This window comes from Saccopteryx bilineata, chromosome 5, assembly GCF_036850765.1.
Source record: "Saccopteryx bilineata isolate mSacBil1 chromosome 5, mSacBil1_pri_phased_curated, whole genome shotgun sequence".
In the NCBI taxonomy this organism is placed as follows: Eukaryota; Metazoa; Chordata; class Mammalia; order Chiroptera; family Emballonuridae; genus Saccopteryx; species Saccopteryx bilineata.
This window is the reverse complement of record NC_089494.1, coordinates 105,326,336-105,339,385: the sequence shown is the minus strand read 5'-3', so window position 1 is coordinate 105,339,385 and position 13,050 is coordinate 105,326,336. Positions and strand designations below refer to the sequence as shown.

At 40.0% G+C, this 13,050-nt stretch overlaps 1 protein-coding gene across 2 annotated transcripts in view; it reads right to left on the bottom strand.

Annotated features, from left to right (window-relative positions):
- ZRANB3 (zinc finger RANBP2-type containing 3) overlaps positions 1-13,050 on the bottom strand; it is a 249,890-nt gene that overhangs the window by 51,881 nt on the left and 184,959 nt on the right. The gene's annotated exons all lie outside the window — the stretch shown is intronic.

The following is a 13,050-nucleotide window of genomic DNA, read 5'->3' as shown; positions in this document are numbered from 1 at the left end:
AATATGTAACACCTGCTATAGTAGAAGCATGATCCAGTACTGGGTTGAAGCTGTGTCTGAGAGGCCCACGCGGTGACAGATCATGGGGAGATCCACAAGACCCTAGTGGTGAGGTGAAGGACTACAATGAGGAGACTGAAGAAGTGGCTATTTTCCAACCATCAGCAAAAAATTTAGTATTTTAACAACTAGTACACTTACTGGTATATACAGGCAGAATATCAGCTCTAGTTCCACATATTTTTATCCTACTAGCTGAATTATGTCACAGAGAGAAGATTCTAATTAAGAGAGGAGAGAGATAAAGATAATACTATTCTGAAGGACAGTGAACACCGGGGAGAAAAAAGGTAGGAAATACCATACCTACCATATTTCCCCATATATAAGATGTCCCCATGTATAAGATGCACCTTAATTTTGGGGCTCAAAATTTGAAAAAAAAAAGTATTAAATGTATTACTTAAAGTTGTTGAACTCATGTTTTAGTCATCATAAAATTCATACAACTCCTCATCGCTGTCAAAACTCCCATTCACTAGCTTGCCCTCATCTGTGTCTGATGATGAATCACTGTCTTCATATATTGCCTTGTCCTCAGTTCCATCTATGGCATTTGAAATGCCACACTTCTTAAATGACTTGACAACAATCTCAATCTTGATATTATCCCAGATCTTTTCACCCAGGTATAAACTTCTCCTATAGTTGGTTTCTTCCCTCTTCCTGCTGGTGTCAAATTGTGCCCAGAAGACTTCATCTATTGCTTCCATTCATCTGTCATGGCAGCTTTGAAGGGTTTGTTAATGCTGACATCAAGTGGTTGGAGCTGGGATGTCAAGCCTCCAGGTATGACGGCAAGTTTTGTTTTTTGCTCTGCAGCAATCTTCTTTGTGTTTTTTGTTATGTGTGCCCTGAACTGATCAAGCACCAATAGGGCAGGTTTGCATAAGAGCCCACCTGGTCTCCTTCTGCAAACTTTCTCAAACCAGATCTTCATCCCATCCTGATCCATCCAACCCTTGTCATGAACATGGACAATCACTCCTCAAGAAATTTCTTCTTTTGGCATTCTTTTGCATTTGAAAATCAGCATAGGAGACAGCTTGGTTCTGTCGGCACAACAAGCTAGAACAACTGTATAATGGCTCTTTTCATGTCCACTTTTCTTCCAAATTAGTTTTCATCCCTTTCTTATCAACAGTTCTGTTACTTGGGACATCAAATTGAAGGGGGACTTTGTCCCCCTTTGCAGTCTGTCCCAACTCAAACTGATGTGTCTTCCGACATTGAATGACAAAATGATGAAATTTAAGGATCTTCTGCTCATAACTTTCAGTCGTCTTTTGGGCAAGTCTGGTGCATGTATGCATGCTGAGTCCATTCCGTTTCATGAACCTGAAGCACCAATCGTGTCCTCCTTTGAAATCAGTAACTTCTTTTTCATCAGCAATTCTACTTGCCTCATGCTGAACCATCTTTGTGGACACAGGAATTCCAGTTGCCCTTTGCTCTTCAATCCACATCTTCAATTCCCTCTCTAAATCAGGCCACTTTGCAGACTTGCCTCTCATGGCCTTCTTCTGCTGTGGCGTTTTCAGTAGAGTTTCTTGGCCAGTCTTGGATTGATTTCTCAGTTGGAGGAGGACCAAGCTTACATTCAACAGCACAATTTCCATTCATTTTTGCAAACTGGATCACTTTTTAACTTGAATCTAGCACTGTATGAAAATCTTTCCTGAGCCATTTCTGGGTATAACATGGCAAAATGTCACCTACTGTAATATACCAGTGACAAGTGTGAAACAATGAGCGCAAAGACAAGCGCGACAAAGCGGGAAACGCAAGTAAAAAATCTACAACCACTGTATAAGACGCACCCAGTTTTTAGACCCCAAGTATTTCGAAAAAGGCTGTGTCTTATACATGGGGAAATACAGTAATAGGAAAACTGTATCCACAAAAATGCTCTCTTTTTCCTCCTCCTCTTCTTTCTAACCACAGGTCCATACATTTTAGGCTCTAGATCAATTCACTGAGGGCCAATTTGCCAAAAGCCCATATGTTAAAAGGGAATTCACCTGAAATCCAATTCACCGAAGCCCAAGTTTATTGGTCTTCTAAAAATCATTCATAGACGTCACAGTATTTTGAATGTGATGGGTGGCAGGCTCAAGAAGACTATGAGGAGCTAGGAACCCAAGGTCCTTCAGCCTCCCGACTCAGGTGTCCTTTCTTTGCCCTGCAGGCACACTCTCTGCTCCTCTGTCCCCTCCCCTTGGAGCCTCTAGTGTCCCCTTCTCTAGGGCATTGTGTTTTCATTTATTTTACTGAACACATACACACACACACACATAGTTGATCACTTTTGAAGAAGAGAAAATCTAGGAAACATTAAGATGCAAACTAATAAAAACAGCTACTTATAGGGGATAAATAGAAACAAAAATAGGGATGAGAGTCAGACTCTATGAATGTACTTTTTATATATAGTTTTGACTTTAGAAGTAATATTTTAAATATTCAAAAAATTCAAATCCTACAATTAAACACACACAGAGCCCTGGCCGGTTGGCTCAGCGGTAGAGCGTCGGCCTAGCGTGCGGAGGACCCGGGTTCGATTCCCGGCCAGGGCACACAGGAGAAGCGCCCATTTGCTTCTCCACCCCTCCGCCGCGCTTTCCTCTCTGTCTCTCTCTTCCCCTCCCGCAGCCAAGGCTCCATTGGAGCAAAGATGGCCCGGGCGCTGGGGATGGCTCTGTGGCCTCTGCCCCAGGCGCTAGAGTGGCTCTGGTCGCAACATGGCGACACCCAGGATGGGCAGAGCATCGCCCCCTGGTGGGCAGAGCATCGCCCCTGGTGGGCGTGCCGGGTGGATGCCGGTCGGGCGCATGTGGGAGTCTGTCTGACTGTCTCTCCCTGTTTCCAGCTTCAGAAAAAAAAAAAAAAAAAACAAAAAAAAAAACACACACAGAAACAAATGAATCGTCACGGAAATGGCGCCGTGAGAAGCGCGTCCGACAGCTCTCCCCTAAATCACAACAAATTTATCAACTAGAAACAGAAAAATGTATCCTCGGAGCATTCCGGAGTTCCACACAAACTGAAAGCAAAAGGACTGTTATCACTTGAATCTGAGAGACGAGGGTGTGGAGGAAGCTACCGCAGCGATGCTCATTCAAGCCGCGAGGGAGTGCGCCTGCGGTGAGTCAGCCCATATACTTGGGAACCGCGAGCCGCCGCGAGCGGCTGACGCGAGCCGCCACTGCGAGCCGCCGCGAGCCCCCGCGAGCCGCCGCCGCGAGCAGCCGCGCGCGCGCCCAGTCCGGTTGAGCACCGCTGACGTTCCCAGCTGCCCGCACACTGCGAGTGGGGGTCGCCGGCCACCGGTGCCCGGAGCGCCCCATTCGCGCGCGTGCCTTGGGCATTCCACGCGCCCAGGGCGCCCTGCTGGCCCGCACACCCAGGGGGCTCCATTATGCTGCGCCTGGTGCGGTCCAGCCGCCAGCGGCGGGGCGAGCGGGAGAGGCTTGGGAGATTCTCTCCGTGGGCGGGGCACCTCACCCAGCCATTCAAGCTAACAATCGAGTGTTGGGGGAGGGGCGTGCGCAGGCAGCCTAAAATACCTTCGGAAGCACAGCTGCGACCCAATCACTGAAATTAGCTTAACCCATAAAATCTGCGCACCCTCGGTTCTAATTGATAAGATCTCTCTCAGTTCAGCGATCCAAGACAAGAGGCGTGATATTTTTTAGTGCCTCTCGCTAAAGGGGCGGGGGCAACTTCTGATTGATAGAGCCTCCATATTCAGGGATAAACGCTAACAAGAAGGACTTGGCAGATAATAAGGTCTATACTACACTAGTCGTAAGCAGAGACTAGTGCCTCTTCTTCCCTGCAAAAACAGGCTACAAAGTGTGGAAAGCCTGGGTTGAGAGGTCCAACTAAATGATAGGCGCTGAACAGTCACCTTGACAACAATTGACTCCCACCCCCGCCTGATTACACTGGAGGCCCTGACTGCCAGAGCCTTTCCCAAAGCCTTGCACTGAGTGGGGATAGAGTGGGGATTTCCCAGCTCTTTGAGCCTCTTACTCCCCAGGCGGAAGCAGTTGCAGCCTTATAGCTGTATCACCAGGCTGCTAATTCAGAAAGGGGGGACTAGGAGAGAGAATCCAGGAAAGCAAACTCTCTCATCGTTGGACCCTGCAAACGCCAACAAGCCTTTACTTCCAGCAAGACTAAAGCCAATTATATGACATTGCCATAGAATCCCATCAACTGCAAATCCCTACCTAAGAGTGACACAGGGGCAGAGCCTGGGGTACAGAGTCACCGACCAGGAAGAGGGAGAGAAAAGAAAAAGGAAGAAGTTAACCTCTCAAAATCAAGAAAAACCCACAGACTTTACAACTTGATCCACTAATTTTTTTTTGTTGTTGTTGTTGTTTGTTTCTTCTATCTTTTTGCCTTTATTTCCTCCACCTCGGTCCTTCTATTCTCTGCCCATCTTATGCTTCCCCTTTCTTGAACTACACTACCCATGAGTGTTGCATTTTATTTTTCTTCTTCATCCTCACCCTCCTTTAAGGTTATACTCCAAAACACTTAACTCTCACTCTCTCCTCTTTTGTTTTTTTTTTGTCTTGCTTTATTTTGTTTTTTTCTCCTATTTTATTTCTTCCTTCGTTTTTCTCTTTTTCTTATTTTTTCCTTTCTATTCATTTTTTCTTTTCTCATTTTACTTTCCTCCCATATAATCCTCAATCATGAACAAATTAATTAATTTGGGACTCAAGGCTTTTTTTTGGCTTTATTTCTCTTTTTTGCTTTTGTTTTTATTTTTTTTTCTCTTGTTTGTTTATTTTTGTGGCATTTTGGGTCCTCCCAACCCAAGGTCTCCATTGTATTTAGTCTTCGCTCCACTTAATACAACAGATTTTTAGTTATTATTTTTATTTTTTCTTCTTTATTATTCTTTTTTGGTCCTTTTTTCTGATTCCCTCTTATCCCTCTCATTATATCTCTTAGTTGACCATCACTTACAAGCAAATCATCTTATGCTTGTCTAAGATTTTCTTCCTTTTTTTTTTTTTTTTTTTTTGCATTTAGTAGGTCCCTACTCCCTTTTTTTTGCCCCTTGAACTCTTCACCCCAAATCAGGCCCTCCATTATAGGCACGATATTTCCCTGAGGAGGGGAGAGGAGGGAAAGAGAAAAGAGAAAAAAAGGGGGAAATAATAAATTATTACTGTTTTTTTTTGTGGGGTTTTACCCTTTTTTTTTTTTTCTTTTTACTCTTTATTAATTCTAATTAGTGCTATCAATAAGACCACCCTCAGATGCCGATAAGAAAGAGGAAATCGAATATTATGGATACAAAAGAAAGAGAGGTAACACAAATAGATGTGGAAAAATCTATGGAGAAAAGACTTAACATATTGGAAGCCTTGGAGCTAAATGACAGAGAATTTAAAATAGAAATCTTAAAAATACTCAGAGATATACAAGAAAACACAGAAAGGCAATATAGGGAGATCAGAAAACAACTCAATGAACACAAAGAATATATTACCAAGGAAATTGAAACTATAAAAACAAATCAAACAGAGATGAAAAACTCAATTCACGAGCTGAAAAACGAGGTAACAAGCTTAGCTAACAGAACAGCCCAGATTGAAGATAGGATTAGTGAAATAGAAGACAAACGACTTGAGGCACAACAGAGAGAAGAAGAAAGAGACTCAAAAATAATAAAAAATGAGAAAGCCCTACAGGAATTGTCTGACTCCATCAGAAAGAATAACATAAGAATAATAGGTATATCAGAGGGAGAAGAGAAAGAAAATGGAATGGAGAATATACTCAAACAAATAATAGACGAGAACTTCCCAAGCCTGTGGAAGGAACTAAAGCCTCAAATTCAAGAAGCAAACAGAACACCAAGTTTTCTTAACCCCAACAAACCCACTCCAAGGCACATCATAATAAAGATGACACAAACCAATGACAAAGAAAAAATTCTCAAGGCAGCCAGGGAAAAGAAGAGTACAACATATAAAGGAAGGCCCATTAGATTACCATCAGATTTCTCAGCAGAAACTCTACAAGCTAGAAGAGAGTGGACCCCAATATTTAAAGCCCTGAAAGAGAGGAACTTTCAGCCAAGAATACTATACCCATCAAAGCTATCCTTCAAGTATGAAGGAGATATAAAAACATTCACAAATACAGAAAAGATGAAAGAATTTATCAACAGAAAGCCCCCACTCCAGGAAATACTAAGGGGGGTTTTCCAACCAGATTCAAAGAACAAAAGAAAACAACACCACAAGTAACAGCTCCACCAAGAACACAATAAAACCAAACTTAAACTGTGACAACAAAGGAAAAAAAGGGGGGAGAGGATGGAGATTAACAGTAGCAAAGGATGATGAAGTGCAGAAATACTTATAAGATAGGGTACTACAATGAATATGGTAGGTACCTTTTTCATTACTTAATGGTAACCACCCTTAAAAAAACCACCACAAAAACACTTGACTTAAAAAAGGTAGCAACAGAGGAAAGAAGTATGGAACACAAACAAACAAAAACAAATGATAGAAAAACCAAACTAGATACAAAACTAACAGAAAGCAATTTATAAAATGGCAGTAGGGAACCCACAAGTGTCAATAATTACACTAAATGTAAATGGATTAAACTTACCAATAAAAAGACACAGAGTAGCAGAATGGATTAAAAAAGAAAATCCAACTATATGCTGCCTACAAGAAACACATCTAAGCAACAAGGATAAAAACAAATTCAAAGTGAAAGGCTGGAAAACAATACTCCAAGCAAACAACACCCAAAAAAAAAGCAGGCCTAGCAATACTCATATCTAATAATGCTGAGTACAAGACAGAAAAAGTACTCAGAGACAAAAATGGTCATTTCATAATGATTAAGGGGAAGCTGAATCAAGAAGACATAACAATCCTTAATATATATGCACCAAACCAAGGAGCACCAAAATATATAGGACAGCTACTTATTGACCTTAAAACAAAAACTAACAAAAATACAATCATACTTGGAGACCTCAATACACCGCTGACGGCTCTAGATCGGTCATCCAAACAGAGAATCAATAAAGATATAGTGGCCTTAAACGAAATACTAGAACACCTGGATATGATAGACATCTACAGGACACTTCATCCCAAAGCGACAGAGTATACATTTTTCTCTAGTGTACATGGAACATTCTCAAGAATTGACCATATGTTGGGCCACAAAGACAATATCAGCAAATTTAGAAAAATTGAAATTGTACCAAGCATATTTTCTGATCATAAAGCCTTGAAACTAGAATTCAACTGCAAAAAAGAGGGGGAAAACCCCACAAAAATGTGGAAACTAAACAACATACTTCTAAAAAATGAATGGGTCAAAGAAGAAATAAGCGCAGAAATGAAAAGATATATACAGACAAATGAAAATGAAAATACGACATATCAGAATCTCTGGGATGCAGCAAAAGCAGTAATAAGAGGAAAGTTCATATCACTTCAGGCCTATATGAACAAACAAGAGAGAGCCGAAGTAAACCACTTAACTTCACACCTTAAGGAACTAGAAAAAGAAGAACAAAGACAACCCAAAACCAGCCGAAGAAAGGAGATAATAAAAATCAGAGCAGAAATAAATGAAATAGAGAACAGAAAAACTATAGAAAAAATCAATAAAACAAGGAGCTGGTTCTTTGAAAAGATCAACAAAATTGACAAACCCTTGGCAAGACTCACCAAGGAAAAAAGACACAGGACTCAAATAAATAAAATCCAAAATGAAAGAGGAGAGATCACCACAGACATCATAGAAATACAAAGAATTATTGTAGAATACTATGAAAAATTATATGCCACCAAATACAACAATCTAGAAGAAATGGATAAATTCCTAGAACAATACAACCTTCCTAGACTGAGTCATGAAGAAGCAGAAAGCCTAAACAGACCAATCAGCAGGGAGAAAATAGAAAAAACTATTAAAAATCTCCCCAAAAATAAAAGTCCAGGCCCAGACGGTTATACTAGTGAATTCTATCAAACATTCAAAGAAGACTTGGTTCCTATTCTACTCAAAGACTTCCAAAAAATTGAAGAAGAAGCAATACTTCCAAACACATTTTATGAGGCCAACATAACCCTCATACCAAAACCTGGCAAGGATGGCAAAAGAAAGAAAACTACAGACCAATATATCTAATGAATACAGATGCTAAAATACTAAACAAAATACTGGCAAACCGAATACAACAACATATTAAAAAAATAATACATCATGATCAAGTGGGATTCATCCCAGAATCTCAAGGATGGTTCAACATACGCAAAACGGTTAACGTAATACACCATATCAACAAAACAAAGAACAAAAACCACATGATCTTATCAATAGATGCAGAAAAGGCTTTTGATAAAATACAACACAATTTTATGTTTAAGACTCTCAACAAAATGGGTATAGAAGGAAAATATCTCAACTTGATAAAGGCCATATATGATAAACCATCAGCCAACATCCTATTAAACGGCATAAAACTGAGGACTTTCTACCTTAAATCAGGAACAAGACAGGGTTGTCCACTCTCTCCACTCTTATTCAACGTGGTGCTAGAAGTTCTGGCCAGAGCAATCAGACAAGACAAAGAAATAAAAGGCATCCATATCGGAAAAGAAGAAGTAAAGTTATCACTTTTTGCTGATGATATGATCCTATACATCGAAAACCCGAAGGACTCCACAAAAAGATTATTAGAAACAATAAACCAATACAGTAAGGTCGCAGGATACAAAATTAACATACAAAAGTCCATAGCCTTTCTATATGCCAACAATGAAATATTAGAAAACGAACTCAAAAAAATAATCCCCTTCACGATTGCAACAAAAAAAATAAAATACCTAGGAATAAACATAACAAAGAACGTAAAGGACCTATATAATGAAAATTACAAAGCACTGTTAAGGGAAATCGAAAAAGATACAATGAGATGGAAAAATATTCCTTGTTCTTGGATAGGAAGAATAAATATAATCAAAATGGCCATATTACCCAAAGCAATATACAAATTTAATGCAATTCCCATCAAAATCCCTATGAGATTTTTTAAAGAAATGGAACAAAAAATCATCAGATTTATATGGAACTATAAAAAACCCTGAATAGCCAAAACAATCCTAAGGAAAAAGAATGAAGCTGGAGGCATTACAATACCTGACTTTAAACTATATTATAGGGCCACGATAATCAAAACAGCATGGTATTGGCAAAAAAATAGACACTCAGACCAATGGAACAGAATAGAAAGCCCAGAAATAAAACCACATATATATGGTCAAATAATCTTTGATAAAGGGGCCAACAACACACAATGGAGAAAAGAAAGCCTCTTCAACAAATGGTGTTGGGAAAACTGGAAAGCCACATGCAAAAGAATGAAACTCGACTACAGCCTGTCCCCGTGTACTAAAATTAATTCAAAATGGATCAAAGACCTAAATATAAGACCTGAAACAATAAAGTACATAGAAGAAGACATAGGTACTAAAATCGTGGACCTGGGTTTTAAAGAACATTTTATGAACTTGACTCCAATGGCAAGAGAAGTGAAGGCAAAGATAAATGAATGGGACTACATCAGAATTAAAAGTTTTTGCTCAGCAAGAGAAACTGATATCAAAATAAACAGACAGCCAACTATATGGGAACTGATATTTTCAAACGACAGCTCAGATAAGGGCCTAATATCCAAAATTTACAAAGAACTCATAAAACTCAACAACAAACAAACAAACAATCCAATAAAAAAATGGGAAGAGGACATGAACAAACACTTTTCCCAGGAAGAGATACAAATGGCCAACAGATATATGAAAAGATGCTCAGCTTCATTAGTTATTAGAGAAATGCAAATCAAAACTACAATGAGATACCACCTCACTCCTGTTAGATTAGCTATTATCAACAAGACGGGTAATAGCAAATGTTGGAGAGGCTGTGGAGAAAAAGAAACCCTCATTCACTGTTGGTGGGACTGTAAAGTAGTACAACCATTATGGAGGAAAGTATGGTGGTTCCTCAAAAAACTGAAAATAGAACTACCTTATGACCCAGCAATCCCTCTACTGGGAATATACCCCAAAACCTCAGAAACATTGATACGTGAAGACACATGTAGCCCCATGTTCATTGCAGCACTGTTCACAGTGGCCAAGACATGGAAACAACCAAAAAGCCCTTCAATAGAAGACTGGATAAAGAAGATGTGGCACATATACACTATGGAATACTACTCAGCCATAAGAAATGATGACATCAGATCATTTACAGCAAAATGGTGGGATCTTGATAACATTATAAGGAGTGAAATAAGTAAATCAGAAAAAAACAAGAACTACATGATTCTATACATTGGTGGAACATAAAAATGAGACTAAGAGACATGGACAAGAGTGTGGTGGTTACCAAGGGTGGGGGGGGAGGGAGGACATGGGAGGGAGGGAGGGAGAGAGTTAGGGGGAGGGGGAGGGGCACAGAGAACTAGATGGAGGGTGACGGAGGACAATCTGACTTTGGGCGAGGGGTTTGCAACATGGTTTGATGACAAAATAACCTAGACATGTTTTCTTTGAATATATGTACCCTGATTTATTAATGTCATCCCATTACCATTAATAAAAATTTATTAAAAAAAAAAAAAAAAAAAAGAAACAAATGAATCTAAAGGCCTGTCAAATTGATAAGATACCCACATAGAAAAAAGAAAACAATTCAAGTAACTTTTGGACAAAATATCATGACTATATGCCTTTAATAGAACATATTTAAAACATCTAAAAAATCTTGAATTTTAATTAGCTGTTGGTAGTAAGTGGTATTAGTGTAGTAATTTAAAAAGCACTTACATGTATGGAAGGATAGAACAAATGAGTAAATATGTTGACGATATTAGAAACCAGTTATTACTGTTGGATACATAAATATAAATATCTATATTTGTATAGATGTATGGAGAAGGAGAAGGTGAAGGAGAACCTGGTGGTGCTGAGCTTGAATTGAAGGCATTTGTACAAACTTTTTACTTAATGCCCACATATATACAGACATAAAATTATATAATACATATTTACCTCTCCATACAAAATTGTTTCTTTGTGTATAAATGGCTCTGTATGTTAAAAATACTACAGAAGCAATGACTTCTCAGAAGAGTAAAAAAAAATCCTAATTTCTAAAGCTCGTTTGCCAGTAGAGAGATCCTTAAAAAAATGTCCAGTCCTAGATCTGGGGCAAAAAAAAAATACATGATGAATCCGGAATATACTGCTTGTCAGAAAGAAAAAGAACTCAGAAAATCATATCAACTTATAGAGAAAAAAAAAAAAGCCTGACCTGTGGTGGCGCAGTGGATAAACTGTTAACTTGGAATGCTGAGGTCAATGATTTGATACCCTGGGCTTGCTTGGTCAAGGCACATATGGGAATTCATGCTTCCTGCTCCTCCTCCTGTTCTATCCCTCTCCCTCTCTCTCTCTCTCTCTCTCTCTCTATCTCTCTCTCCTGTCTCTCTAAAAATGAATAAATAAAAATCTAAAAAAAATTAAATTAAATTAAAAAAAGAAAAAAAGCTTTCACTACTCAGATTTTTTTTTTTGTGTGTGTATTTTTCTGAAGATGGAAACGGGGAGAGACAGTCAGACAGACTCCCGCATGCGCCCAACCAGGATCCACCTGGCACACCCACCAGGGGGCGATGCTCTGCCCACCAGGGGGCGATACTCTGCCCCTCCGGGGTGTCGCTCTGTTGCGACCAGAGCCACTCCAGCGCCTGGGGCAGAGGCCAAGGAGCCATCCCCAGCGCCCGGGCCATCTTTGCTCCAATGGAGCCTCGGCTGCAGGAGGGGAAGAGAGAGACAGAGAGGAAGGAGAGGGGGAGTGGTGGAGAAGCAGATGGGCGCTTCTCCTGTGTGCCCTGGCTGGGAATCGAACCCGGGACTTCTGCACGCCAGGCCGACGCTCTACCACTGAGCCAACCGGCCAGGGCACTACTCAGATTTTTTTTTAAGTAAAGAATTATAACACATTAGATAACAATTATAGAATTTCCAAGTTTAGTGATTTCTTTCTTTCTTTATTTTTTTGTGGCAGAGGCAGAGTGAATCAGAGAGAGGAACAGATAGAGACAGAGAGACAGGAAGGGAGAGAGATGAGAAACATCAATTCTTCGCTGCGGTTCCTTAGTTGTTCATTGATTGATTTCTCATATGTGCCTTGACTGTGGGGCTATAGTAGACCGAGTGACCCCTTGCTCGAGCCAGTGACCTTGGGTCCAAGCTGGTGAGCCTTGCTCAAACCCGATGAGCCCGCGTTCAAGCTGGCAACCTCAGGGTCTTGAACCTGGGTCCTCCACATCCCAGTTCGATGTTCTGTCCACTGTACCACTACCTGGTCAGGCAAGTTTAGTGATATTTTTTAAATGAGAAGTAAAGTTCCTCTTTACAGAAAAATGCCAGCCAATAAATATGGCAACAGTGATGGAATTAAAAAAACCCACTATTTTAGTAAGGCAGGGCTTCTTTTTCTTTTTCTTGGCTATTTAGAACTCTGATGCTTACATTTTGTGCTTGTTTTTTTGTTGGCTTCTTTCTGCTTTACTAATTGAATTGTGTAAATTCTTTATATACCTTAGATATTGTAATGCAAATATCCTTACTGGGTCTGTAACTTGTTTATGTTATTTTGTGCCAAATTTAATACATCTTTTCCTACCGTCAGTGTCATAAAGATAGCCAGCCTCCTATGTTGTCTTCTGAAGTTGGGTTCTATTTAGCTTATTTTTCCAAGGAGCTGAACAGGAGGTGCTGCTGTGTAACTGTACTGTTGGAAGATATAAGCTACTGCAGGCAGCCTCCTCCATCAATGCTATCTTTTGGTTCTAAGAGGGCTTTCAGCTTTACGTGGAGGCTGCTTCCAAAAGTATGAATAATCAAGGATTGC